The 14,981-nt window shown below is 42.6% G+C and overlaps 1 long non-coding RNA gene across 2 annotated transcripts in view; it reads left to right on the forward strand.

Moving 5' to 3' along the window:
• LOC142100759 (uncharacterized) overlaps positions 1-11,945 on the forward strand; it is a 36,286-nt gene extending 24,341 nt beyond the window's left edge. For both annotated transcript variants that reach the window (XR_012678896.1, XR_012678897.1), the window contains exon 3: positions 3,436-11,945. This is a non-coding gene — a long non-coding RNA (uncharacterized LOC142100759). The remainder of the gene's footprint in view (positions 1-3,435) is intronic.
• Positions 11,946-14,981: the final 3,036 nt, after the last annotated feature.

The following is a 14,981-nucleotide window of genomic DNA, read 5'->3' on the forward strand; positions in this document are numbered from 1 at the left end:
CACGCATTACTGTCCCGTATGATTTTAATTTTGCCAGAAGTGACATCAGACCATTTTGAAGCTTCATTGTTTGCTACAGCATTTTCTATGGCTTTTCACTGCGCTCTGAGAGTTAGTGAGATAGTTGCGCAGTCCAAAAACAAGTTTGAGTCAGCTATTTTGGCTAAGCATGTAGTTTTGTCGGACGACAGCATTCAATTTAATATTAGACGTTCCAAAACAGATCAGGCAGGAGTGGGGCACTTGTTTACCCTTAATAAGCAGCAAGATCAAGTTATATGTCCAGTCAGGCTCTGTCATCAATTAGCAAGTATGCGGCCACATCAAGCAGAAATTTGGTTAGTACATAAAGATGGGTCCCCCGTTTCCAAATTTCAGTTTCATTCTGTTATGTGCAGCGCTTTAAATGCATTAAGCTTACCAGCATCAGAATTCGGTACACATTCTTTTCAGATTGGAGCAGCCACGGCGGCTGCATCAAGTGGGGCTTCTGTAGCTTCAATACAGTTGCTAGGAAGGTGGAAGTCCGATTGTTATAAATGTTATATACGACCTGATGTTTAATCATGTTGTTTTTTCCCTTTACGCAGCTCTTCTTTACCTTTTCTTTCTCTACTAAGCTAGTTAACCCAGGGCCCTTTGCTGCTCGCCGCTATTTGTGGGGGCGTGAAGGGATTTTTCCCTCATAGGTTTTTACCTTCACTTGGGTTGCTGCTTTTCCTTTTCGTTCTGTTAGGTTTAAGGTTGGAATTAATGTTAATATACCCCCCTCTTCTTTACCTACAGCGTGGTTCTAGTTATGTTAGGGATAGGTATGTCCCTTTTAGTTTTGGTTGACTATTGTATAAGGGGTTAGGGGTAGCATAAGGCATTTGTGTGCCTTGATAGTTGGTTTGTAGTTTGTTTCGGTTGTCCTTCTGTTTCGTTTTTTGACTCATGTTTTATATTTTGTTGTAGGAGTGCAAAATTCGAAGATTGATGTTTGGGTGTTGGGCCACTCTTATGTTTATTGGGCGAATAGACATGCATTATCACAAAGATGCCCCTGGTTACCTGAGCTCGTTTCCATGAGATGGATAGGGAAGAGAGGCATGAAGTGGGCAGAGTTTATTCCATTTCTTTCTGAGGAAATTTCTAAACATGGTGTTCCTGACGTTCTGGTTTTGCATGTTGGTGGTAATGACGTGGGCCAAATTAAATCCCGAGAGCTGATCATTAGAATTCAAGAAGACATGACAGTTGTTTCAAGTAGATGGCCAAAACTGAAGTTGTGCTGGTCTTACATTGTTCCAAGGCGTCAGTGGAAATCTGCTATTCCTGCTATTAACATAGCGGCGTTTGTCCGAAAAGTAAATCAAGCTGCCAGCAAAAATTTTCGGGCGCTAGGAGGTTCTGTGATAAATCACCCTTTGTTAAGAGCAGAGTTTGCTTACTTGTACAGAGCAGATGGTGTTCACCTGTCGGATGAGGGCGTACGTTACTTTATAGATCAGTTATGTTGGAGGTTAAAAGGTGTTGTTAGGTCTGTAGTTGGCGGGTCGCATATATAGTTATACATGCGGCGTGGTAGGAGAGCAGTGCAGTCGGTAACTGTGCATATGGTGCTCGGTTGATCTTGTCATAGGTCACTACCCCTCTGTGATTATGGTGTCATACTATGGTTGGTCCGCCTGTGAGGAGGACCCTTTGACCGGTATTGTCTGGTTTATACTGGCGGTTAGAAAAGGGGGCATAGTCTTGCCATTGGACTTGATTTTTAGCACCGGCCAATAGATAAGGTATGATCCTGGGTTGGTGGTACTATGGTCTGACCTTTCCACCTTTATTGGTGTTGCGTTTGCTGACTGCCCTACTCTCGTCCGCCTTACAGTCCTCTTTAGTTTAAAGTTCATATTCCAAATTAATAAATACTGTCATTCATTCCCAACTTTAATTTTGGTGTCCGTGTCTTTATTGGGTATGGTAAAAGGATATGCCACAGTGTGTTGTGATTTAGGGGAAAACTTCTCCGCTATGCATTTTAATTATTTTTCATAATTTTCTTGACTGAATGACAATCTTACACACCTATTTTTTTACCTTTTGCTTCCCCTCACTTCTAAACCTGGCTATACCCCTGACTGTTGTATATGTAAAACGTATCTTAAAACAGTTTGTTTATTTATTGGCTCTCAAAAAGCATTGGGAACTCAATCTTTAATATGTTTGTGAGGAGGCAGGTGCTAGGAGAAAAGAGGATAGCTGTGATAGTTTGCAGTATTTGAGGTATTTCTATATTGATTTCTGAGAATTGTCTAGTCCTTTTGGGTTGTCTTGTTCCTTATTATGTTATTATTACTGTTTACTGTCTTTTATAATTTGAGTCCTTTCAGTGTTATTTGTCTGTGAGTTGAGTGTGAGTATTAGTGTAGTAAGTAGGGCTGCCAAGAGGAATTTGAGTCCCCAGTACAGCAATTTATTTGGGATTTGGGTCCCTTCCATAGATGATCAGTATAGAGTTTGTGGGACACACGGTGCTGGGTGCGTGGTTACAGTATGGCCGGTGGGGAGGTAGAAATACAACAGGGGTACAGAACATTGAGGAAGGTGAGAGATAGAGGACATTAAGTGAGAAGTGGAGAGAAACAGAAAAAGAAAGAGTGAGAGAGCAAGAGATTGTCGGGAAAAAACATAGGAAAGCTAACGTACTAGACTAATGGACTCTGTGGACAAACTGTTATTGTAGCTTTCACAATCTGCTGCTGGCTCCTTGTCTGGAACCTGGAATATTCAGGTCTGTTTTGAATATGTAATTTGTACATAAAATATGTAAAGTCAAGCAATAAGACAAGGAGCAACGTTGCCTGGTAAATATAAACACAATTGCTATAATAAGAGAAAACCTTGGAAAAAAAGGAGTAAATGTTCTCTGGGACAAACCATGTTAGAATACAAGGGGCACAAATTAGTTTATTATTCTGTACATAAGTTAAATGCTGCCTGTTCATCATCTAAAACACAAATACTTGATAGCTTTATTTTTACACTGAAATTTAAAGTTAATCTAGGAGATGCCCTACCCCAACTATAAATCTGTCCCCACATTTTAAATTCACCACCCCCTCCAATGCAACATGGTTTTGCCCAGGTGCAGAATTACTCATTCTTTATGATTTGCTCTCCTAAATGCAAACTAGCTGACCAACATAAGTATAGGGATATAAAATGTGTAAGATATGTTTTTACTTCACAGGATATATATTGCAAACAATCTACATAAAATAATAGTATTAATGTCTCATAGTTCAATCTATAGGTCTCTCATGCAGAGAACCCCTGCCGACAACACCAGAGCCTCCATCAGTTGAAGAGGCACCTGATGAGTCCACCTATGAACAAAAATCAGTGAAATCAACATGTGCCAAAATAAACTTACACATATGTTTCCATTTACAGGAGCAGCATGGCAACAAGATGGCCACAAAGTTCAGCAGCAAGGTTTGGTAGAATCCCACACAATAATAATCCTGGATTTTGTTGACATGGAAACAGAACAACCTGCTCTTTCTGATTAAAGGGAGATAGATGTAGTGGCTGAGGAGGAGACTACTTCTTCCCCATCAACAGATCAATGCTGTAAATGGTTTAAGGCACATCCAGGAAGTTTTTATAGAGAGCCAAAATAGACAGGTGACCCAAATGTTGTCAAACTTAAAACGTGGCTTAAGATATGATAGCCAATAAAACAATCCCTACCCAAGAACAGTGTTTGCACTAGAGAGAATGGACAGCAAATTTGTGGCAGTTATTGGGGCATTAAAAGCTCTAATAGGGGCAGTTGGAGACATGAATGTCAACTGTGTTGGACAGTGACACAATTGCGCCATCATTTGTGGTCAAGACTTCCTCTGCCTCTACAGAGATTAACGCTGGTAGCACACTAGCAACATATATTCAATGTGACTTAGTAAGAAATAGACTTTGTATGTTAGTCTCTCTCTCTCATTTACTTAAGAGAAAGTCGTAACAGGGGGTCAGCTGTAGTGTTCCAAAATTGTTTAATAAAAGGGATATTGGATATCAAGCAATATGAACTTATTGACTGGAAATGAGACATATCCATTTAGTTTGCCTGAATGCTATAAAATCACTAGGATTCTATTTTCATTTATTCTATTATGAAAGGGATAATAGATGTTAAACAGCATGTTCTTATTTACTTGAAATGATACAAATCCATTTAGTTATCCTGATTTTTACAAAATCGCTAGAATTATACCTTCATTCATGCTTTAATGTATGTATCTCTAGCGGATTCATGTCCTATCTTGCCTTAATTTTGCAAATTCTATTATAAAGCAAAGATCACTTTGACAAGGCAAAGCAATTGTAGCGAACCACGTATCAGTGTTTTGCTTTGTTTGTCTGTGGGCTCAGCTGAGCCTCTGTTACTACTACTCCTTAAGGAAATCAAACAGAGAGATTATCATACTAGTTTCTCATTATTGGGACAAAGTTTATTTTTTACACAATCAAAATTGAATATATAGATGAAAAATTATATAGAGCCTTATTGATCTGAAAATAAAACTATATATTAACTAAAATACAAATACAGACAACCATTTTTACTCACCTTATTGCACAAATATTACACACGTTTGTTATGCCTTCAACAATGTTGTTTTACATATGCATTTCTTTCTGTGTAAACTCCACCTAGTGGCAGGCCTAGTATCAACTTAACTGAACAACGCAGGCCTCTGTAGTTAGCTCACAATGCAACTTGGGTAACGACAGGAAGGCTCCATCTTTAGATCTCACATGTTATGCCAGAGATGCAGTATATTTCAAGTTATGCAGTTATGCCATGTTTTCATGTTTGCATTGCATCATATCTGTTCATATTGTAATTTCATTCTATAATTTATTTATTACAGTTTTACTGCTCAAGTTAACATGTTCTTTATCACTAAAATAAACACCATTATTCAGATCGTCACATCTAGATTGAATTATTAAAGTAGGAGAAGTTAAGCTGTCTGTCTGAATATACTCAGGCCAAAGGGAAGTTTATAGTGCAGACAGAACAGTAAAACATTGTCTCTCAACAAGTAGGACATATATATTCTGATTCTAAGATCTGCTATAATGCCAGCTCAAATATCTGCACATGACAACATAGTCTGCAACAGTGGCCACTGTTGACAGAAACTTACACCTTGTCAGTGCAGCCATCTACATACGGCAACACAGAAGTCCATGCATAGTCAAGCACCTCTTTAACAGTACAAATACCCTGACTGCTCAGAAACCTGCAATCCATAAGCGAAGTTATCACCTCAACATCATGTCACAGAAAACATCTTAGAAACATTGAATTTGACGGCAGATAAGAACCATTTAGCCTATCTAGTCTGCCCATTTTTTAACATATGGCATCCTCCAACCCTATTTAATCCTTATTTTTTTTAAGGTTATCCTTATATCTACCCCAAGCAAGTTTAAATTGCTCTACCATCTCTGATGGGAGGCAATTCCACTTATCCACTACCCTTTCTGTGAAGTAATTTTTCCTCAAATTTCCTCTGAACCTACTTCCTTTTAGTTTCAGTGCATCTCCTCATGTTCTAATACTTCTCTTTCTTTGAAGAATGTTTCCTTCCTGTACCTTGTTAAAGCCCTTCATTTATTTGAAAGTTTCTGTGATGTCCCCCCTTTCTCTTCTCTGCTCCAAAGTATACATATTAAGATCTTTTAGTCTATCTGGGTAGGTTGTGTGATGTAAGTCATTATTATTATTTATTTATAAGGTGCCACAGATTCTGTAGCGCCGGATACAGAAGCAAGTAACAAATAGATGAGGTAAAACATGCCAGTAGCACAGATGAGTGTGAGTAATGGTATGGGGACTCACACAGAGTGCAACAAAAGATGTGACCGGACGTACGAGGGACAGGAGACAGACGTGGAACAATAGGTAGAGAGGACCCTACTTGCGAGAGTTTACGTTCTAAAGGGAGGAGTGGTGAAAGACAGTAGGACCAACTGGGAGGAAATTTTAGATGGCAGACGAGGAAGAGCAGGTGATGGATAGAATGGTTAGGAGGTGGTAGGATAGGCGAGCTTGAAAAGGTAAGTTTTGAGTGAGCGTTTGAAGGACTGAAGATTGGGGGAGAGTCGAGTGAGATGGGTAGGGAGTTCCAAAGATTAGGGGCAGCACGGCAGAAGTCTTGGAGGTCGAGCATGGGAGGAGGTAATGGGAGGTGAATTGAGGCGGAGGTCTGAGGCGGAGTGGAGTGGCTGGGTAGGTATGTATCTCGAGACAAGGTCAGAGATGTAAGGAGTTGAAGTGTTGGTAAGGGCTTTGTAAGTGAGGGTAAGGAGCTTAAACTGGATTCTGAAATGGATAGGGAGCCAATGAGGATTTACGCAGAGGAGAAGTGGAAGAGGTGCTGTGAGAGAGAGTCGTAGCTTTCTGTATGGATTGAAGGTCAGAAGTGCGAGAGCGAGGGAGACCAGAGAGAATGAGGTTGCAATTGTTGAGACGAGAAATGATGAGTGAATGATCCCGGATTTTGGATGCTTTCTGAGAGAGGGAGGGATGGATTTTCATAATAATTATGGAGGCAGAAGTGGCAGGAATTGGTGAGGGACTGGATATGAGGGGTAAAGCTGATGGCTAAGTTAAGGGTGACTCCAAGGCAGTGGACTTGGGTGACAGGAGAAAGATTGATGCTGGCAACCAAGAGGGAGATATTGGGATGGATAGCAACATTAGCAGGAGAAAAGATGATGAGCTCAGATTTACAGATGTTGAGTTTCAGGAAGCGCTGTGACATCCAGGTAGTTACAGTACAGAGACTTTTAGATACCTGAGTTACGGCAGCAGGAGAGAGGTCAGGGGAGGAAAGACAGATTTGCGTGTCATCATCTTTGAGGTGGTATTGGAGACCAAATGATTGAATGAGTTCAAGTCATGCACCATTTTAGATAATATTATTATTATTCTTTATTTATTAGGCGCCACAAGATTTCCGCAGCTTGATACACAATACAAACAGTAGACTATATAGGGTGAAAGAGTACAGAACAATAAACAAATAATAATAAGATTTCAGAAAATCCCGGCATGGCTATTGCAATGAAGTTTTAGCAGAAGAATAGGTATCAAGACAGGAGGGAAGAAGGTCCTGCTCAAAGAGCTTACATCCTAAGGGAGGGTAAACAGACATTAGGCAGATAAGGGTGTTGGTTAAGGGGATATAGTGTGGGAGGAATGCAGAGAGAGGCCAGGAGGAGAAAGGAGATAAAAATGAGCATAGGAGATAAAAAAGGGTTAAGTGGATGGCTGGTAGGCTTTAAGGAACAGATGAGTTTTAAGTGCCCGTTTGAAGAAGCACAATTTAGGGGACAGATGGATGGAGCGAGGAAGGTCATTCCAGTAAAGGGGTGGCAGAAATCTTGGATTCTTGAGTGAGATGAGGTGATCAGAGTGGAGGAGAGGCAACAGTCATTGACTGAGGGCAGGGAGTGGGCGGGAGAATGGAGAGGAGGTTAGAGATATGGGGCAGTAGAGTGGGAGAGAGTTTTGTAGGTGATGTTGAGGAGTTTGAAAAGCATTCTGTAGGGAAACGGGAGCCAATGTAAGGCATGGCAGAGAGGGGAGGCAGAAGAGGAGTGGCGTTAAGTATTGAGCGAAAGGGAGGGAGACCATTAGGAGTGGATAAGCTGTCTGTCTGAATATACTCAGGCCAAAGGGAAGTTTATAGTGTGGACAGAATAGTAAGACATTGAGTATTGAATGAAAGGGAGCGAGATGGGAGTAGGGGAGGCCAGTAAGGAGAAGGTTGCAGCAATCAAGATGGAAGATAATGAGTGCATGGATGATATTTTTGGTGGCATCCTGAGAGAGGAAGGGCTGGAAGCGGACAATGTTTCATAGTTGAAAGCGACAGGGATTGAATGTGGGGGCAAAAGATAAAGAGAGGAATCGAGAATTACACCCAGGCAGAAGAGTTTGGGGACAGAGGAGATGGTGGTGTTGTTAACAGTGATGGAGATATCAAGGTGAGAGGAGAATCTAGGAGGGAAGATATTGAGTTCAGTTGTAGAAATTTTAATTTTGAGAAAGCGTGAGGATATCCAGGAAGAGATGGCGAAAGGGCAATCAGATACACAAGAGAGACGGGAGGAGGAAAGATCAGGAGAAGAGATTTAGAGTTGAATGTCATTAGCATAAAGGTGATACTGAAGACTGAAGGAAAGAATGCGAGCACCAAGGGAAGTAGTATAGAGCGAAAAGAGTAGAGGGCCGAGAACAGAGCCCTGAGGGACTCCTACAGGGAGGGGGTGGAGTAAAAACCAGACATGGATACAGAGAAGGATCAGCTGAACCAGACCAGGACAGAGCTAGAGAGGCCAAGAGAGAGAAGGGTTTGCAAAAGAAGGGAGTGGTCCACAGTGTCAAAACAAAGAGGTCCAGGAGGATGAGTAGAGAGAAGTGACCTCTGGATTTAGCTGATAGAAGATCATTAGTAACTTTGACCAGGGTGATTTCAGTGGATTGGATGGGGCAGAAACCGGATTGGAGAGAGTCGAGGAGGGAATTGTCTGAGAAGTGTCTGGTGAGGCAGTTGCAGACAATCCGCTCTAGTAATTTAGAGGGATAGGGGAGAAGTGTAATGGGGCGATTGTTAGCAAGTGAGGTGGAATCGAGATTGGTTTTTTTGAGGATGGGAGAGATAAGGGCATGTTAAAAGAGAAGGGGACAATGCCAGAGTGACTGGTTGAAGAGGTGTACTAGGTAGGGGCAGGCAGTGGGGAGAGAGAGCGAAGGAGGTGACATGGGGTGGGATTAAGGTGACAGGTAGATGGAGGAGAGGAAAGAATAAGGGAGGGAACTTCATCACCTGAAGTAGGGTGGAAAGAGAACCAGAGTTGGTTGTTTGGGGGGAGGTGGAGATGTGAGGGTGGCAGGAGAAGCATGGGAGGAGGAGATGTTGACTCTCATGTCCTCGATTGTGGAGGAGAAAAGGTGGCAAAGTTGGTAGCAGAGAAGGAGCAAGGGACAGGACTGGGGGGGAGAGAATTGAAAGTGCCAAAGAGGCGACAGGGATTAGAAAACTGAGAAGAAATGAGAGATTTAAAGAAAGATTGTTTAGTGAGGGAGAGGGCAGAGCAGAATGAAGAGAGGATAAATTTAAAATGAAGGATATCAGCCAGGGAGCGAGATATCCTCCAGAGGCGTTTAACAGCGTGAGTGCACTTCTGAAGGAAGCGGATGAATTTGGAGTGGCAGGTTTGGGGAATTAAGTGGTGTCAGTGGACAGAAGATGCAGGGGTGACAGCATCATGGGTAGTAGTGAGGGACTGGTTATAGAGAGAGGACATCTGATCAGACCATGGTGGGAAAAGGGGATAGGAGAGTTTCAAGAGAGGAGGAGAAAAATGTAGGGTCAATAGCATCAAGATTGCGCCTAGTGAGGGTACCTTTAGGCAGGGGGGAGCAGGGGAAGAGGACAGAGTGAAGGAGAGGTGATAGTGGTCAGAGAGTGGGAAGGAAGAGATAGAGAAGTCGGAGAGATAATAGAGATGATAGAAGACGAGGTCTAGGAAGGGACCAAGACAGTGGGTGGGGGATGAGGTCCACTAAATGAGGCCAAGGGAGGTGAAAAGTTTGATGGAAGCAGGGTCAGAGGGGTTATCAATAGGGATGTTAAAATCACCTAGTTGCCCTTTTTTGTACATTCTATAATGTGTTTATAGCCTTCTGGAGATATGGCCTCCAGAACTAAACACTGTATTCTAGATGAGGCTGTACCAATGACCTATACAGTGGCATTAGTACTTATTTCTTTCTACTACTAATTCATCTCTCTGTGCAACCAAGCATCTGATTTGCCTTTCTCTTTGCTTACCTGCCTTTAAGTCACTTGAAATAGTGATTCCCTGATCTCTTTCCTCCTCAGTACTTTCCATTACAGTGCCATTAATACTGTATTTAGCCTTAGGGTTTTTGATACCCAAATGCATGATTTTGCATTTTTTGGCATTAAACTGTAGTTGCCACGCTCTTGACTATTCCTCTAGTCTACCTAGATCATCAATCATTTTATCCCTCCTGGTGTGTCTACCCTGTTGCATATCTTTGTGTCATCTGAAAAAAGGCATACTTTCCCTTCAATACCATTTGTAATGTCACCAATAAAGATAGTAAAAAGCACTGGTCTAATCAGAGACATTGGGGGTGGCTCTCCCACAGAATACACTACGGTCCTTAAAGTCATTATATAAATTCCAGTGGTGCCTCACTTGTATGACATACCTAGGAATACGTATCCCTGAATCCTGCCTTGATTATTGAGAGTAATTAACTACCGCTCTTAAAGCACTTTGATACACTCACTAAATCTTGGATTAACTATGAAATTTCTTGGCTGGGGAGAGTGGTCATCCTGAAAATGATCCTGCTTCCGAAGATCCTGTGTTTGTTCCGCTCTATCCCCTATTTGGTTCCCGGTTTTCTTCTTAACAAATTTTACACAATAGCATTCCACTTTATTTGGCGTAATAAACGCCCTAGACTCTCTAGAGACCGAATATTTCGCTCCAAATTGAGAGGTGGCTTAGTCAATCCTAAATTGGAATCATATCAGCACGCAGCTCTACTAGACTAACTCAGAAATTGGCAGGCCCCTTCCCCTCTCAAACCTTGGTTTACCATTGAACTCCACAACTCTTCCCCCTTCCCTGTGAGCAGACCTCCTTTGGTTAGATAAACCTAGCAGGCCATGTTATACAAATATGCTCTGGAACATCAAAGACTCTTACGTTGTTTGGGATAAGTTGATGCTCTTATCACCAGATACCACTCTCCCCTTCTCTAACCTTTCTACCATTACTTTGTCACAACTAATCACAGATCTTCACCTTGAATTTGGCACAGACAAGGATCTGAACGAATACAGGATCTTTTAGAGGATGGCTCACTACTTTTCCCATCTACAAGCTAAGTATGACATACCAGCCCGAGACTTTTATAAATATCTCCAGATCAGACACTGGATACAGTTTTACCCGGCATATGTCCCATCTCTGAAAATTGCCCCCTCTTATGAACAAATGTCATTCTCCTCCTTCTCTCATGCGGAAGGTATTTCAAGGTGGTATCAGACCCCTTTGTCCCCTGTTGACTCCTGGGACCTCCTGGTCCAAACTACATGGGAACATGACCAGGGGATTACACTCTCAGTGGAAGATTGGAGGAAAATTTTGCAGAACATCTGCAAAATGTCCAAGAGCATTAATCACTCAGTGATGATGATTAAGTTGGTACATAGTATATATTTTACCCCAGCTAAGCTTCATAAAATATGACCCACAGTATCCAAACATTGTTGGAGAGAATGTGGTGGTGTTGATACCTTTATACATATTTTTTGGGCATGCCTCAAACTCAGGTCAGTGTGGACCGAGGTTTTCCACCTCATATCCCAAGTTACTAAGACCAATGTACCTCCGTGATCTGCTGTTGCACTGTTACAACTATACCCGCCTCATATTCAACACCATAATCACTATGTTACTGGGCATATACTCATTGCCACTAGGGCAGCTATAGCACAGCATTGGAAGTCTCCTCTATCCCATCACTTTCAAAAATTATCGCCACAATACAACGTAGCTATAAAATGGAAACCATTGGCTTTAGATACTCAACTGCTGTAACTTCTCCATTTATCAAGTGGTTCTCATGGCATGAAAACGATTAAGAACAACTCCCTCTACAGTAACTGATCCAAACTCCAAGAACCCTACTATTCTGATATTTCTAAATTTGCCATTTTGAAATGTTGATTATCTCTAAATATGTCTCCTTCCTTTCCCCCTTGCTCCTCCCTTTTTTGTATCCCCTCTATTTTTTTATTCTGTATAAGTGTCTTTACTATATGTTAACAATGTAAATGCACAAATCTTGATATTATTGATTATAACCACTATACATTGTTATATCTGTTTTAATTTACTTTATAAAAACAATAAAAAACTTTCTATGTTAACAAAAAAGCACTGGTCAAAATACAGGTCCCTGGAGTATTCTACTTATAACCTTTCTCTCCTGTCAATGCATTCCATTTACTACATCTCTCTGTTTTCCATCCTGCTACCAAGATATTATCCATTCAAACATCATAGAATCCAATCCCAAACTTTCAAGTTTATTTAACAGTCTGCTATGTGGGACAGTGTCAAAAGCCTTGCTAAAATATAGAAAAGTTACATCTACGCCCCTCCTTTGATATATTACTTTAGTCACCCAGTCAAAAAAGTCAATAAGAATTATCTGACATGATCTCCCAGTAAATCTATTGTGTTTGGGATCATGTAAATTGGTGGATTTGAGATATTCTACAACTCTTTCTTTTAAGAGTGTTTCCATCAATTTCCATATTATAGGTATAAGGCTCACTGGTCAGTTTCTTCATACAAAACAAGGTCCCAAACCTGTAGCATTGCACGCGCAAAAGCTGAAGACGTAAATGTATGAGTCAACTTTACAGAGGAAGAATTGCAAATGAATGTAGAGAAATTATTTCAGGAAGCACAGAAAACCTCTTAGAGGCAATTATGGAGAAGCTCACTGCAGAAAAGGAAGCAGGGGCTGTTATATCTGAAGCAGAATTCTTGGAGACTGCCTGATATAAAAGGAATCTTCAATGTACTTGAATCAGAGCTTGAACTAAACTGGCTCTACTGAGGCAAGATGTCAACCTCATCCTCATCATCTGATTCCTCGCCCCCTTCAGTGTGTACTTCCTCATCCTCACACATTATCAATTTGTCCCCGCTGGACTCCACAACCACAGGTCCCTCTGTAGTCTCTGGAGGCCAGTGCTGTTCTTGATTGAGGAATTGATAATTCATTTTTATGAACATCATTTTTTCAATGATTTGCGGAAGCAACCTCCTTCGCCGCTCACTGACCAGGTTACCCGCTGAACTAAAAACTCTTTCCGAGTACACACTGTAGGGGGGACAACTCAGGTAAAATATAGCCAGTTTGTACAGGGGCTTCCAAACTGTCTTTTTTTCCTGCCAGCAAAAATAAGGACTGTCTGATATGTCTACTTGGATGGTGTCAGCAAAGTAATCCTCCACCATTTTTTCAATTGGGACAGCATCCAATGCAGCGACAGTAGACATGTCTGCAATGGTTGGCAGGTGCTTCAGTCTGGACCAGATGTTCTCAGCATCCTCGCCAGTGGGTCTTTTAGGAAAACTGAGCTTTTTCCTCGCAGCCACAGGTGTTGAAGAAAATGGAGGAGCTGTTGGCATGTCACGGTCCTCTTCAGAGGACAATCTCCTGACCAGCAGGTCTTTGCACCTCTGTAGACTTGTGTCCACCGGAAACAGAGACACAACATACGCTTTAAACCGAGGAACCAGCACCGTGGCCAGAATGTATTCCTCTGACTTTAAAAGAGTGACCACCCTCGGATCCTGGCAAAGCGTACAAAGGGCTTCATCCACAAGAGCTACATGCTTGGTGGAATCGTAATGCTTTAACAGCTCCTCCCTCACTTTCTCCAGCTGCTTCTGCAACAGCCTGATCAGGGGAATCACCTGACTCAAGCTGGCAGTGTCGGAACTGACTTCTCGTGTGGCAAGTTAAAACGGCTGGAGAACCTTGCACAACACGGAAATCAGTCTCCACTGTGCTTGACTCAGGCGCATCCCCACTCCTTTGCCTATATCGTAGGTGGCTGTGTAGGCCTGAATGGCCTTTTGCTGCTCCTCCATCCTCTGCAGCATATAGAGGGTGGAGTTCCAGCGCATCACAACCTCTTGTTTGAGGTGATGGCAGGGCAGGTTCAGCCTTTTTTGATGTTGCTCGAGTCTGCGGTAGGCACTGACAGAATGCCGAAAGTGTCCAGCAATTTTGCGGGCCACCGCAAGCATCTCCTGCACACCCCTGTCACTCTTCAGGTAATGCTGCACCACCAAATTAACGGTGTGGGCAAAACATGGGACGTGATGGAAATTGCCCATATGTAATGCCCGCACAATGTTACTGGCGTTGTCTGACACCAAAAATCCCCAGGAGAGTCTAAGTGGGGTAAGCCACTGCGAGATTATTTCCCTCAGTTTCTCTAAGAGGTTGTCAGCGTTGTGCCTCTTATTAAAACCGGTGATACACAACGTTGCCTGCCTTGGAATGAGCAGCCATTGTGGAGATGCTGCTACTGATGCAGCTGCTGCTGTTGCTGCGGAAGGCGATGCATCTACCCAGTGGGCTGTCTCAGTCATGTAGTCCTTCGTTTGCCCTGAACCACTTGTCCACATGTCCGTGGTTAAGTGGACAGTGGGTACAACCGCATTTTTCAGAGCACTGAGCACACTTTTTCGTACTTCTCTGTACATCCCGGGTATCGCCTGCCTAGTGAAGTGGAATCTCGACGGGATTTGGTACCGGGGACACAATACCTCCATCAACCGTCTTAATCCCACTCCACTGATGGCGGACATCGGACGCACGTCTAACACCAACATAGCTGTTACAGCCGCAGTTATCCGCTTTGCAATATTGTGACTACTGTCGTACTTTGTGCTCATGGCAAACGACTGTTGGACGGTCAACTGTTTGGTGAAAGACGTAGCGTTCTTGCGACTTCCCCTCTGGGAAGATGACCGACTACCAGCAGCAACAGCAGCAGCAGCAGCAGTAGTAGGCGTAACGCTGCAGGATTCCTCGGATGAATCCCGGATTGAAGAGGACTCAGTCTGGCTGGTGACATGGCCTGCAGGACTAAATCTGATGGAGATCGTGGAGGAAGTTGACGAGGAGGGTGTTGGTGGTGTGTATCCAACAGGACCAAGGGATTTAGGTGTCCCTGGACTGCTGACGGTCCTAGCCACAGTTCCTGAACTAAATACAGAATTATGAAGGTTCTTCAGGTGACGTATAAGGGAGGATGTCCCTAGGTGGCCAAGATCCTTAC

This window comes from Mixophyes fleayi, chromosome 9 (genome assembly GCF_038048845.1).
Source record: "Mixophyes fleayi isolate aMixFle1 chromosome 9, aMixFle1.hap1, whole genome shotgun sequence".
Classification (NCBI taxonomy): domain Eukaryota; kingdom Metazoa; phylum Chordata; class Amphibia; order Anura; family Limnodynastidae; genus Mixophyes; species Mixophyes fleayi.